Here is a 14,433-nt window from a genome sequence, read left to right as displayed (position 1 = left end):
TGTATCGTAAAACAACTATGCTTTTATTGAGCTTAAAGAAAAGCCAGACTGAAAATAGTAAGCAGGAAGCTAGAAACAGGCATTGACTTGGTGAAAAAGGAGTAGAAAGCTAAGGTAAAAATATAATTAAGATTATGGCTTTAATTTTTATTCTTATAGTATGTTCAATTCAACTGAAGAATTGATAAACTAAAGATAGGTTAGGGCTGGGTGCAGTGGCTCACACCTGTAATCCCAGCACTTTAGGAGGCCAAGGCGGGTGGATCATCTCAGGTCAGGAGTTTGAGACCACCCTGGCCAACATGATGAAACCCCGTCTCTACTAAAAATACAAAAATTAGCCCAGTGTGGTGGCGTGCACCTGTAGTCCCAGCTACTCAGGAGGCTGACACAGGAGAATCGCTTGAACCCAGAGGGCAGAGGTTGCAGTGAGCCAAGATCGCACCACTGCACTCCAGCCTGGGCGACAAGAGCGAAGCTCTGTCTCAAAAAAATAAAAATAAAAAATAAATAAAGACAGGTTAGGTTAGAAGAAATTCTAGAGAATGCTGCACAGTGAGGCAAGAGGATGGGGAATCTGAGAAGTTTGGAGACATGAAGAAGAAAGCCAGAAGGTCTCATGTCATCTCATCAGGTTGCAGAAGGTAAGAAGAGGCGATGGGAGCAGCATGCTATTTTAAGAGATAATGCCTGGGGATTTCACAGAACTGATGGGACACAGCTGCAGATGTAAAAAAGTGGCTGAGGCGGGCGGATCACGAGATCAGGAGATTGAGACCATCCTGGCTAAAACGGTGAAACCTCGTCTCTACTAAAAATACAAAAAAATTAGCCGGGCGTGGTGGCAGGCGCCTGTAGTCCCAGCTGCTTGGGAGGCTGAGGCAGGAGATTGGTGTGAACGTGGGAGGCAGAGCTTGCAGTGAGCCAAGATCATGCCACTGCACTCCAGCCTGAGTGACAGAGCAAGACTCCATCTCAAAAAAAAAAAAAAATAAGCCCAGTGGACCCCAGGTGGGATGAATAAAAAGCCATCCACACCTGGACTCATCTTAGTGAAACTGCAGAAACAAAGAGAAACATCTTCAAAGCAGCCAGAGACATAGACAATTACCTGCCAGAGAGGCAGGCTGACATCTGACTTGTCAAACACAGGAATGAAAACCAGAAGCCCATGACATGGCGTCTTCGATGAGCTGTAAGAAAACCCCACTGAAATGCCAAGAAAGAGGGCAGAATAAAGACATTTTCAGAAAACCAAAACCCGAGAGAGTTCAACAACAGAGCGTCTCTAACAAAAAGCCTGAAGGGTAAATTCCGGGCCCAAGAAACATGATTCTAGGTGGAAGAACTGAGTGGAGGGGGATAAGGGGGGCATGGATCCCGGCAGAAGTGGGTCAGTTGAAAGGAGTTCTGGCTGCAAAAACGAATAAAGTCTGTGGATTACAACAGGTCAAGACAGAATAGAAATACCTAGAAATCAGCAAGGAATAAATGTGGAGCCTCAGGGTTCCACGTGGGATTCCTGTGCTGTCGGGGTATTGATTAACTCTGTGTCTTGGTAAGTATAATGCAGTGCAAGGGTCCCCCAAAGTTCATGTCCACCCAGAACCTCAGAATAAGACCTAAATTAGAAATTGGGTCTTTGCAGATGCACATGGTTAAGGATCAAGGTAAGATCATACTGAGTTAGTGTAGGACCTAAATCCAATGACTTGAGACTTTACAGGAAGAGAAGAGGACACAGAGAGACACAGAAAAGAGGCCACATGAAGATGGAAGCAGAGGTTGGAGTGATGCAACCACAAGCCAGGGAATGCTGGAAGCCACTAGAAGCTGGAGGAGGCTTCCCTAGACCCTCCAGAGGGAGTGCAGCCCTGCTAACACCTTGGTTTTAGAGTTCCGGCCTCCAGAACTGGGACAGAATAAACTTTCTCTATGTTAGATGCCACAGTTAGTTGATTTATTATAGCAGCCCTCGAAAACTCATAGAAGCTAAAGATGTATATTGCAACTACTAGATAAACCACAAAAAGACCAGCAATCGTACAGACCTCCTAAACTAATAGAATAGAAAATAGAAATAAAAAAAGACTTAAAGCCAAAAGAAGACAATATAGAAGAGAAAAATATGCAACAGCTAAAAATAAAAAAAAAGTAATCTATTTGAACCTAAATATAAAGCAATCATATTAAATTTAAATAGACTAAACGCTGCAGTAGAAAGACAAAGGCTGACAGACTAGGCGGAGAAATCAAACCTCATGGTGTTTACAGAAAATGCTCAAAACATAAAGATCTGCAGAGGTTGGAAGTAAACAGACAAAGAAGATGCAACGGCAAACCAGAGGAAGCCAGACAGTGTATCTGCAGACAAAATGCATCACTAGGAATTGTTGCCTTGCTATAATGAAGAGTTCAATTCACCGGGAAAAGAAAACAAAAGCAGTCTGCATAGACTTAAAACACAGCCTGAAAATTAAAGGTAAAAATCAAAAGCCTCCAAGAAGAAACCGGCAAACCCACAGTCCCAGTGGGAGACTTTGAGAGGAGTCGGATAGGCAGAGAAGAGGTGAGCAAAGCAATTAGCAACTCGGTTCCATTCGCGTGGAACTGCACTCACAAATCCTTCTGAAGCAGACATTTCCTCACCTGAGGAAAGGTGACTATATCCTGAGGCCTACATGGCCCTCAAACAACCTCAAAGAATTAAAATAGCCAGTGAATATTTTCTTACCACAGTGCAAGATAATTAGACAATCCTCATATGTTTAAAAACTAATGAACACTTTTTTTTTTTTTTTTTTTTTTTTTGAGATGGAGTCTTGCTCTGTCGCCCAGGCTGGAGCGCAGTGGCGTGATCTCAGCTCACTGCTAGCTCTGCCTCCCCGGATCACGTCATTCTCCTGCCTCAGCCTCCCGAGTAGCTGGGACTACAGGCGTCCGCCACCACGCCCAGCTAATTTTTTTTGTATTTTTAGTAGAGACGGGGTTTCACCGTGTTAGCCAGGATGGTCTCGATCTCCTGACCTTGTGATCCACCCGCCTCAGCCTCCCAAAGTGCTGGGATTACAGGCATGAGCCACTGTACCCGGCCTGAACACTTCTAAATAACCTATTTTCAAAGCAAAATTTAACAAAAATTAGAAAATGCTTTTATTGAATACTAAAAATTCATGAATGTTATGAATACAAAATGCCGTATAAAGCAATACATTAAAGACATTTATAGTCATAAGTGATTAGACTAGAGAAAAAGAAAAGTTGACAATTACTCAGCTAAATCCAGATCTCAAGAAGAAAACACAGAAAAATAATTCCGAGAAAGTAGAAGAAAAAATAAAATAATGAATAAGTAAGTTAATTAAATAAAAAGAACTTAATGAAATAGAAAACTATAAAATAGAATAAAAAATCAGAGTCAGTTTCTTAAAGATAATAAATAATAAAATTTACTAATTTTGGCAAGACTAATCAAAAGAAAAAATTAGAAAAGTCAAACTACTAATATTGAGAATGAAAAAGAAAATCACTACACATATTATGATATGGCAATATTATAATAAGAGGATATTATGAAACTTTCACTAATATTAGAATTTGACACAATGAACATGTCCCTAGAAAAATATCACAAACTCAAGAATAGAACCCCTACGTGGTCCTATCACCACTCAAGAAACTGAATCACTAGTTCAAAATCTTTCCACAAATAAAACCTCAAGCCAAGAAAAATTCATCAGTAAATTCTCATCACTCTGCTGGGCGTGGTGGCTCATGCCTGCAATCCTAGCACTTTGGGAAGCCGAGGCAGGCAAATCACGAGGTCAGGAGTTTGAGATCAGCCTGTTCAACATGGTGAAACCTCATCTCTACTAAAAATACAAAAAATTAGCCAGACGTGGTGGCGCATGCCTGTAATCCCAGGTACTCAGGAGGCAGAGGAAGGAGAATCGCTTGAACGCGGGAGGCAAAGGTTGCAGTGAGCAGAGACTGCACCACAGCACTCCAGCCTGGGCAACGGAGTGAGACTCTGTTTCAAAAAAAAAAAAAAAAAAATTCTCATCACTCACAGATAATAGAAAAGAAGGAATTCAACCCCCAAGCCTGACAAGGACAGCATAGGAAATGACCATCATGGGCCAGCCTCACTCATGAACATAAATGCAAACACAATCTTAGCAAACTAAACCCAACTGCATATGCAGAATCACACACCATGGACAAGTTGAATTTATCTAAGGAATGCAAGGTTAAATGATTGAACATTCAGAAAAATTAATACAACATACTACATTAACAGATTAAGGATTTAAAAGTCATAGGCTCATCTCAGTGAAGACGGAGGAAGATATTTGAATTCAGGATACATTCAGGATTTAAAACTGTTTTTCAGTGAAGGAAATAGAAGGAAACTTCTTTAACCTGATAAATAAATAGTATGTACAAAACAGGGAAATAGAAATAAAAGACAATTCTTTAACCTGATAAAGAGTTTGTGCAAAACACCTACTATAAAATCATATTTAGTAGTGAAACTTTAAAGCTATCCTTTGAAACAGGGCATAAGACAATATGTCCGGTCTCACCACCTCTATTCCATATTGTACTAGAAGTCCTAGCCAGGACAGGAAGACAAGGGGATAAAAGCTACCAGCATTGAAAAGGAAAAACCAAACAGTTACCATTTGTTGATGATATGATTATGTACATAGAAAAGCCATATGAATGTGGAGATAAGCCAACAGACAGGAAGTTTGGCAAAGTTGCCAAATACAAAAATTCATGCACAAATTAGAGTTAAATTTCTACATGATAGCAAAAAATATTTATAAATGAAGATACCACTCATAATATAAAAAATGTGAAGTTCCTACGAATATTTCTACTGAAAGACATTTATGAAGAAAATGATGTATATTTGGAGAATATGATGAGACTTTGAGCCATATTACAGAATATATAAATAAATGATTTAAGACGTTAATAGATTGGAAGACTCAGTATTGTAAATAAGTCAACTGTCCCCAAAGTGGGCTATAGACTCAAATTCATTGGACTCAGAATCCCAAGAGAATTGTCATCTGTGGAACTAGCAAAGTGATTTTAAAGTTCATGTTTAATTGCAAAGGGCCAGTTATAGCCAAGACATTCTTGAAGGAAAGCAAGGTAAAAGAACTGTCCCTTCTTATTGTCAGGATTTCTAATCAAGCTGTAATGATCATGACAGTGTGGAATTGGAACAAGAGCAGATAAATCTCCAGGAAAACAAAATCAAAAGCTCAGAAAGACACCCAGACACACAGACACTTAGATGGATTCACAGCTGTATTCTGCCAGAGGTACAAAGAGGAGCTGGTACCATTCCTTCTGAAACTGTTCCAATCAATAGAAAAAGAGGGAATCCTCCCTAACTCATTTTATGAGGCCAGCATCATCCTGATACCAAAGGCTGTCAGAGACACAACAAAAAAAGAGAATTTTAGACCAATATCCCTGATGAACATCGATGCGAAAATCCTCAATAAAATACTGGCAAACCAAATCCAGCAGCACATCAAAAAGCTTATCCATCACAATCAAGTTGGCTTCATCCCTGGGATGCAAGCCTGGTTCAACATACAGAAATCAATAAAATAATCCATCACATAAACAGAACCAAAGACAAAAACCACATGATCTCTGCATCTCAATAGATGCAGAAAAGGCCTTCGACAAAATTCAACAGCCCTTCATGCTAAAAACTGTCAATAAACTAGGGATTGATGGGACGTATCTCAAAATAATAAGAGCTATTTATGACAAACCCACAGCCAATGTCATACTGAATGGGCAAAAACTGGAAGCATTCCCTTTGAAAACTGGCACAAGACAGGGATGCCCTCTCTCACCACTCCTATTCAACAGAGTGTTGGAAGTTCTGGCCAGGGTAATCAGGCAGGAGAAAGAAATAAAGAGTATTCAATTAGGAAAAGAGGAAGTCAAATTGTCCCTCTTTGCAGATGACATGATTGTATATTTAGAAAACCCCATTGTCTCAGCCCAAAATCTCCTTAAGCTGATAAGCAACTTCAGCAAAGTCCCAGGATACAAAATCAATGTGCAAAAATCACAAGCATTCCTATACACCAATAACAGACAAACAGAGAGCCAAATCATGAGTGAACTCCCATTCACAACTGCTTCAAAGAGAATAAAATACCTAGGAATCCAACTTACAAGGAATGTGAAGGACCTCTCCAAGGAGAACTGCAAACCACTCCTCAAAAAGAGGACACAAACAAATGGAAGAACATTCCATGCTCATGGATAGGAAGAATCAATATCATGAAAATGGCCGTACTGACCAAGGTAATTTATAGATTCAATGCCATCCCCATCAAGCTACCAATGATTTCTTCACAGAATTGGAAAAAACTACTTTAAAGTTCATACGGAACCAAAAAAGAGCCCACATTGCCAAGACAATCCTAAGCAAAAAGAACAAAGCTGGAGGCATCACCCTAGCTGACTTCAAACTATACTACAAGGCTACAGTAACACAGCATGGTACTGGTACCAAAACACAGATATAGACCCATGGAACAGAACACAGACCTCAGAAATAACACCACACATCTACAACCATCTGATCTTTGACAAACCTGACGAAAACAAGAAATGGGGAAAGGATTCCCTATTTAATAAACGGTGCTGGGAGAACTGGCTAGCCATATGTAGAAAGCTGAAACTGGATCCCTTCCTTACCTCTTATACAAAAATTAATTCAAGATGGATTAAAGACTTAAATGTTAGACCTAAAATCATAAAAACCCTAGAAGAAAACCTAGGCAATACCATTCAGGACACAGGCATGGGCAAAGACTTCATGACTAGAACACCAAAAGCAATGGCAACAAAAACCAAAATAGACAAATGGGATCTAATTAAACTAAAGAGCTTCTGCACAACAAAAGAAACTACCATCAGAGTGAACAGGCAACCTACAGAATGGGAGGAAATTTTTGCAATCTACCCATCTGACAAAGGGCTAATATCCAGAATCTACAAAGAACTTAAATTTACAAGAAAAAATCAAACAACCCCATCAAAAAGTAGGTGAAGGATATGAACAGACACTTCTCAAAAGAAGACATTTATGCAGCCAACAGACACATGAAAAAATGCTCACCATCACTGGCATCAGAGAAGTGCAAATCAAAACCACAATGAGATGCCATCTCACACCAGTTAGAATGGTGATCTTTAAAAAGTCAGGAAACAACAGGTGCTGGAGAGGATGTGGAGAAATAGGAACATGTTTACACTGTTGGTGGGAGTGTAAACTAGTTCAACCATTGTGGAAGACAGTGTGGCAATTCCTCAAGGATCTAGAACTGTAAATACCATTTGACCCAGCGATCCCATTACTGGGTATATACCCAAAGGATTATAAATCATGCTGCTATAAAGACACATGCACACGTATGTTTATTGCAGCACTATTCACAATAGCAAAGACTTGGAACCAACCCAAATGTCCATCAATGATAGACTGGATTAAGAAAATGTGGCACATATACACCATGGAATACTACGCAGCCATACAAAAGGATGAGTTCATGTCCTTTGTAGGGACATGGATGAAGCTGGAAACCATCATTCTGAGCAAACTATCGCAAGGACTGAAAACCAAACACCGCACGTTCTCACTCATAGGTGGGAATTCAACAATGAGAACACTTGGACACAGGGTGGGGAACATCACATACCGGGGCCTGTCGTGGGGTGGGGGGAGGCAGGGGGAGGGATAGCACTGGGATAAATACCTCATGTAAATGACGAGTTAATGGGTGCAGCACACCAACATGACACATGTATGTATATGTAACAAACCTGCACGTTGTGCACATGTACCCTAGAACTTAAAGTATAAAAAAAAAAAGTGTGTTTCACAGAGACGCCATTTGAGATCAGTGGGGAAGAGATAAATTAATTCAATAAACAATTTGGGAACAACTGAATACCCACCCACATGGGGGGGAAGTGAAGTTGATACTTGACCTTACATTGCACACAAAAACCAATTCCAGTGAAACAAAGACTTAAACGTGGCAAACGCAGTTCTACAGCTTTAAGAAACTGACTTGGGAAACGATTCCTCAGAGCACAGAACGATTTCCCAAACGAGGGACCAAGGTCACTAACCATAAACAAAAAGAAGAGATAAATGTCACTGTTCAGCAAAAGACATGCTAAAGAAAGAGAAAAGACAAGCCAGGGTGTGGGAAAAAGTTGGAAACCCAGAACTAAGTCAAGGGTGCAAATCCAGGATATATAAAGAACTCCTATAAATCAGTATTTTTAAAAGGCAAACATTGCAATACAGAAACAGGCCAAAAAAATTGACTTTCAGATAATGAACCTGCAGTAGCCAGTAAACATATGCCAAGGAACTCTAGGACATCAATATGGAGAAAATTTAAGTTAACCACAATATACTATTGATTACCCACCAGATTGTCAAAAAATGGAGATACCAATTGTTGGTGAGGTTTCAGAGCAATGGGAACGCTCATTAGCTTGTCCATTTGTAAAAACCCACTCTGGAAAGCAATTTGGAATTGCCTCCCACCTTTGAATGTGTGGAAATCTTACAACTCACCAAATCCTTGAGATGCTCATGGACTCTCAGCAGGAAATCCGCGCAAGCACATCTGCACCATTTTATTCACAGGATCCCTGAATGGAAGCAATGCAGGTGAATTGTGGAATAGTCAGAGAATGAAACATTACATGACAACACACAAGAACAAATGACGGTCCCTGCAACAACACAGGGGACCCGCACCCACACTATCCACACAGTCCAGCCACACAGGGGACCCGCACCTACCCCATCAACACAGCCCGGCCACACAGGGGACCCGCACCCACCCATCCACACAGCCCAGCCACACAGGGGACCCGCACCCACCCATCCACACAGCCCAGCCACACAGGGGACCCTCACCCACCCTATCCACACGGCCCGGCCGCACAGGGGACCCACACCCACCCTATCCACACAGCCCGGCCACACAGGGGACCCGCACCCACCCCATCCACACAGCCCGGCCACACAGGGGACCCTCACCAACCCTATCCACATGGCCCGGCCACACAGGGGACCCACACCCACCCCATCCACACAGCCCGGCCACACAGGGGACCCGCACCCACCCTATCCACACAGCCCGGCCACACAGGGGACCCGCACCCTCCCTATCCACACAGCCCGGCCACACAGGGGACCGGCACCCACCCTATCCACACAGCCCGGCCACACAGGGGACCCTCACCCACCCTATCCACACAGCCCGGCCACACAGGGGACCGGCACCCACCCTATCCACACAGCCCGGCCACACAGGGGACCCTCACCCACCCTATCCACACAGCCCGGCCACACAGGGGACCCGCACCCTCCCTATCCACACAGCCCGGCCACACAGGGGACCCGCACCCTCCCTATCCACACAGCCCGGCCACACAGGGGACCGGCACCCACCCTATCCACACAGCCCGGCCACACAGGGGACCCTCACCCACCCTATCCACACAGCCCGGCCACACAGGGGACCGGCACCCACCCTATCCACACAGCCCGGCCACACAGGGGACCCTCACCCACCCTATCCACACAGCCCGGCCACACAGGGGACCCGCACCCTCCCTATCCACACAGCCCGGCCACACAGGGGACCGGCACCCACCCTATCCACACGGCCCGGCCACACAGGGGACCCTCACCCACCCTATCCACACGGCCCGGCCACACAGGGGACCCGCACCCTCCCTATCCACACGGCCCGGCCACACAGGGGACCGGCACCCTCCCTATCCACACGGCCCGGCCACACAGGGGACCCGCACCCTCCCTATCCACACGGCCCGGCCACACAGGGGACCCGCACCCTCCCTATCCACACGGCCCGGCCACACAGGGGACCCGCACCCTCCCTACCCACACGGCCCGGCCACACAGGGGACCCGCACCCTCCCTACCCACACGGCCCGGCCACACAGGGGACCCGCACCCTCCCTATCCACACGGCCCGGCCACACAGGGGACCCTCACCCTCCCTATCCACACGGCCCGGCCACACAGGGGACCCTCACCCTCCCTACCCACACGGCCCGGCCACACAGGGGACCCGCACCCTCCCTACCCACACGGCCCGGCCACACAGGGGACCCGCACCCTCCCTATCCACACGGCCCGGCCACACAGGGGACCCGCACCCTCCCTATCCACACAGCCCGGCCACACAGGGGATCCTCACCCACCCTATCCACACAGCCCGGCCACACAGGGGACCCGCACCCACCCTATCCACACAGCCTGGCCACCTATGCCCTCTGAGCATCTCATTTGCCAACATAACATCTTGAATGAGGTTGCCTCTGGCCGAGGGACAAGCTACAGTGAGAGAGGTGGCACAAGGACTGTGACCCAGGACAGAATTTTTTAAAATGCATGACTGCATTTATGTGCATCACAAATTGGAAAAGATGAAATAATTTAGGAATGAAGACCACAACAAAAAACAAAACTGGCTGGGTGTGGTGGCTCACGCCTGTCATCCCAACACTTTGGGAGGCCAAGGTAGGCAGATCACCTGAGGTCAAGAGTTCAAGACCAGCCTGGCCAACATGGTGAAACCCATCTCCACTAAAAATTCAAAAATTAGCCGGGCGTGGTGGTGGGTGCCTGTAATCCCAGCTACTTGAAAGGCTGAGGCAGGAGAATCGCTTGAACTGAGGAGGCAGAGGTTGCAGTGAGCCGAGATTGTGCCACTGCACTCCAGCCTGGTCGACAGAGTGAGGACAGTGTCTCCAAAAAAAAAAAAATATATACAGTCATCACAAAAAACCAATCAGTGGCGATCTCTGCAGGGAAGGGCAGATAGGATTGCTTCCTGGGAGGGGTGGGAGGTATGCCTGGAGGGAAGGCAGCATCATTTCTCCAGTCCTGAGTGGCAGTTACAACTTTCCCCTTTCACAGACCTGGAGACAAGGTCCTTCTCACCGGTTGGGGGAACTTGGCCTTCACCTCCCTTCCCTGGTCCTCAGTTTCCTCATGTGTAAATGGAGAATATAATGACCCCGTCTCCCTGCAGCTATCTGGAGGCCGTGTGAGTGAGGAACCAGCCATGCCTGATGCACCACGGGTACTCTGGCGCTGGCAGCCAGTGAGTGGCCGATGCTGCTGGATTTTCCCAGCAGGGAGTCAGTGGTATTCCTGCTGTACTGATGTGGGGACAGCAGAGGCAGGATTTGAACCCGAGACTATCTGTCTCTAGAGTCTGTGCTCATTAACCTCTGCCCCCAATAGGAGGAGCAGGAGAGACCCAGCCCAAGTTTCGGCAGGGAATACAGACAGGGGGCCCGGCTGCCCTTCCTAGCACAGCGGATCAGCCAGGGTGAGGCCTGGGCTGAGGCTCCTGGCAATTGTGGGCGGGCATAGGAGAAGCCCAGGGCACTGGCTGGTGGGGTCTGGAGAATGGCAACTTCACAGAGTCTAGTGTGAAAGGTACCTCTCCCCACTTGCAGTGATGGGAAACCGAGGCAGGGAAGGCAGTTGAAGGAAGCTGGTTCCTTGGCATGAGCTGGTAGGTCGGATCAGCGCCTGTCTGAAGGCATAGGGGAAAGGGGCCAACAGACGTGTCTGGGTGTGAAAAGGACCAGGATGTGAGGCTGGGCGTTGGCTGCTCAGTGTAGAGGAATGGGGCGCCAGTAGACCTGAAGGATGAGGGGCTCTAAACACCCTGGTCTGGCCCAGTTGCCACAGAACCCACCAAATCTGGAATGCAGGCTGGGTGCTGGAGCAGAGCGTTCCGGAAGCTGCCTCCAGCTGAGCAGGAAGGAGCACCACTAATTGTGGAGAGGGTGGAGCTCATTGCCTTGTGCCACCATTGCCACCCCAGGCCACTGTGGCTCTCAGCAGGAACAGCGCCAGGCCACACTCCAAAAACTCCAGGCGCTGGTCCCAGGAGCTTCAGGACCCTGGGCCTGTGTCTTAATTTCTGTGAGCCTCAATTTCCCCACGCCAGGCCATTGTATCAAGAGTTCTCCAGCGAATGTTCTCCAGCCATGCAGCCCCCACTAGGGTGACAACTATCTTGTTTTGCCCAAAACTCTACCGCTCCTAGAGCTGAAAGGCTTGAGTCCTGGGAAGCCCCTCAGTCCCGGGCAAGTGAGCGTGGTGGGCCACCCTAAGACAGGCAGCGTGGGTTGGACATGGGGGCGGCCAGGGCCTCACCCCTCGGTGCCCAGCCTGCGGCCCACAACAGCTTTTCCGCTGTGAATGCAGCCCCCTCCCAGGCTTCCGCACCGTGATTTCGTCACACCACAGGGATAAGCCCAGACTCTCCAGACAGCTGGGCCTGGTCTGCTCGGCTCCCAGCTCCCGATGAGTCAGCCCTGGCCAGGCCTCCCACAGACAAGGCCAGCCAGGGCTGCGGATGCCACGTCCCCACCTCAAGCCTGCCCCTGGGCCCCAGGATGGCCTCCCTGGCTCAGGCCCAGCTGCAGCAGCAGCAGCAGCATCCAGGGAGAGCTCCTGGCCTGAGCGATAGAGAGGCACCAAGCCTGCTCCCCAGACATGTGGCCTCGCTGCTCATGGTCCTCCTGGCCCGTTCTGGAAGGGGGCTCATCCATGGACGCCCCCACATGAGACAGAGAACGAAGGCAGAGGGCAGAAGGGCGAGGACACGGCCTGGTGGCCTCTCGCTGTACCCATCTCTCACCCCAAGGCCCCTTCACCAAGCCCTGTGGGCCGCAGCTGGCACTCAGACTCCACCAGGGGCCGGGCCCGGCTGTCACCCCCATCCTCCAGTGAGCGAACAGGACTCAGAGTGGGCCACATGGCCAGCTGGAGCCACCAGGCCCCCTGTCCCCCACGACCTAAGCTCACCCCTCCACCGGCCCCACTGCATCTGGGTGCAGAGAGAGGGCCGGAGTCTGCTCCTTGCAGGAGGAAAGAGGGTGCAGGGCCGCCGTTGAGGCAGTGGAGAGGCAGCGGGGAGGCAGGGGGAGGCAGAAAGGGAGAAGCTGGGGTTGGGGGGCTGCCGGCTGTACGTACAGGGAGGAGCTCTGTGCCCAGAGGCCCATGGCAGTTCCCAGCCACATGGCTTGTCCCCCCACCCCCAGGGTCTTCAAGGACCCCACTCACAAGGGCAGCCCTGCAAAGAGAAGCTAGAGAGAGGGTGTGACAGGAACGGATGTGACGGGAGTATCGGGACCCCCAGCTCGAGGGTGGAGGGCAGGGGCAGTCCTGCGGGCAGGTTGGGGAAGAAGTCACAGACACCCCCACCTCCACCCCATGCACAGAGCCGTCCTCCTAAGGAGGTTGCCAGCAGCAGTAGAGAAGCATGGACAGCCCCCAGCCCCGCCCTTCCTCTCACCTCGTCTCCTACCCCCGGAGAAACCGAAGGCCACAGTGCAGGAGCAGAGCGGGGGGCCTGGGGCAGACATACTCTCCCCTCCTTCCCGCGACTCTGGAGTCTGCAGGACCAAAACCTCCCAGCAGCCCCCTCGCCTTGGCAGGAAGAAGAGGGCTGAAGGCTGAAGCTGCAGAGGGGGAGTTGTGATTTAGATTGGACTAGACTCCTAGATACCCCCACAGGCCTGCCCTGACACCTCCGAAGTGCCCCCAGGACCCACGGGCCCACCCAAGTTGCCCCACAGGGGTAGGGAGGGAGATTCAGCAGGGGTGAGGGGGCGGGTGGGAGAAGAGCCCTTCGCTAGGGACACACCCCACCCGCTCCGAGCCCTGCACGCAGCCCTGATATACTTAGCCCGACTGTGATTGAAAACCACGCTGAGTTCTGGAGCCTATGCCCTGCCTGGCCGCCTGGCCTGGGTGGGCCAGGGGGATCCCCAGAAGGCGTGTTTGAGCTGAATCAGGACAGAGGAGGATGGGCAGACCAGGGGCGCCAGGGGAGCAGGAAGGTCCCAGGCCAAGAGTGCAGCTGAGCATTCGCGCGCACAGGTTTTCCGAGGCTGAGCATTCGCGCGCACAGGTTTCCCGAGGCTGAGCATTCGCGCGCACAGGTTTTCCGAGGCTGAGCATTCGCGCGCACAGGTTTCCCGAGGCTGAGCATTCGCGCGCACAGGTTTTCCCAGGCTGAGCATTAGCGCGCACAGGTTTCCCGAGGCTGAGCATTCGCGCGCACAGGTTTGTCCCTGCACGCGTTGATTTATTCAACCGCTCACGGTGAGCGGGCTCTGGGCTGGCAGGTCCTGGCTGCGACGCCTCTTCCCGTGGGGCTGACAGTCTAGGGATGGGCACAAGGAGAGAGAAGCAAAGGGTCAAGTGGAGGGGCAAGGGCCCAAAGACAAATAAGACAGAAAGAGGCGCCGTCCCTCTCCTCGCCCCCAGCTGGGGTGACCGCGTGATTCATCCCTAAAACC

The 14,433-nt window shown here is 49.0% G+C and overlaps 1 long non-coding RNA gene across 1 annotated transcript in view; it reads right to left on the bottom strand.

Moving 5' to 3' along the window:
• Positions 1 to 14,433, bottom strand: part of LOC134759807 (uncharacterized) — a 60,209-nt gene that overhangs the window by 30,996 nt on the left and 14,780 nt on the right. Inside the window, exon 2 of the long non-coding RNA XR_010136623.1 lies at positions 8,642 to 8,718. This is a non-coding gene — a long non-coding RNA (uncharacterized LOC134759807). The remainder of the gene's footprint in view (positions 1 to 8,641; positions 8,719 to 14,433) is intronic.

The sequence above is a fragment of the Pongo abelii genome, chromosome 13, assembly GCF_028885655.2.
Source record: "Pongo abelii isolate AG06213 chromosome 13, NHGRI_mPonAbe1-v2.0_pri, whole genome shotgun sequence".
In the NCBI taxonomy this organism is placed as follows: domain Eukaryota; kingdom Metazoa; phylum Chordata; class Mammalia; order Primates; family Hominidae; genus Pongo; species Pongo abelii.
Note: the sequence above shows the minus strand (reverse complement) of the source record. Positions and strands in the feature narration are given on the sequence as shown.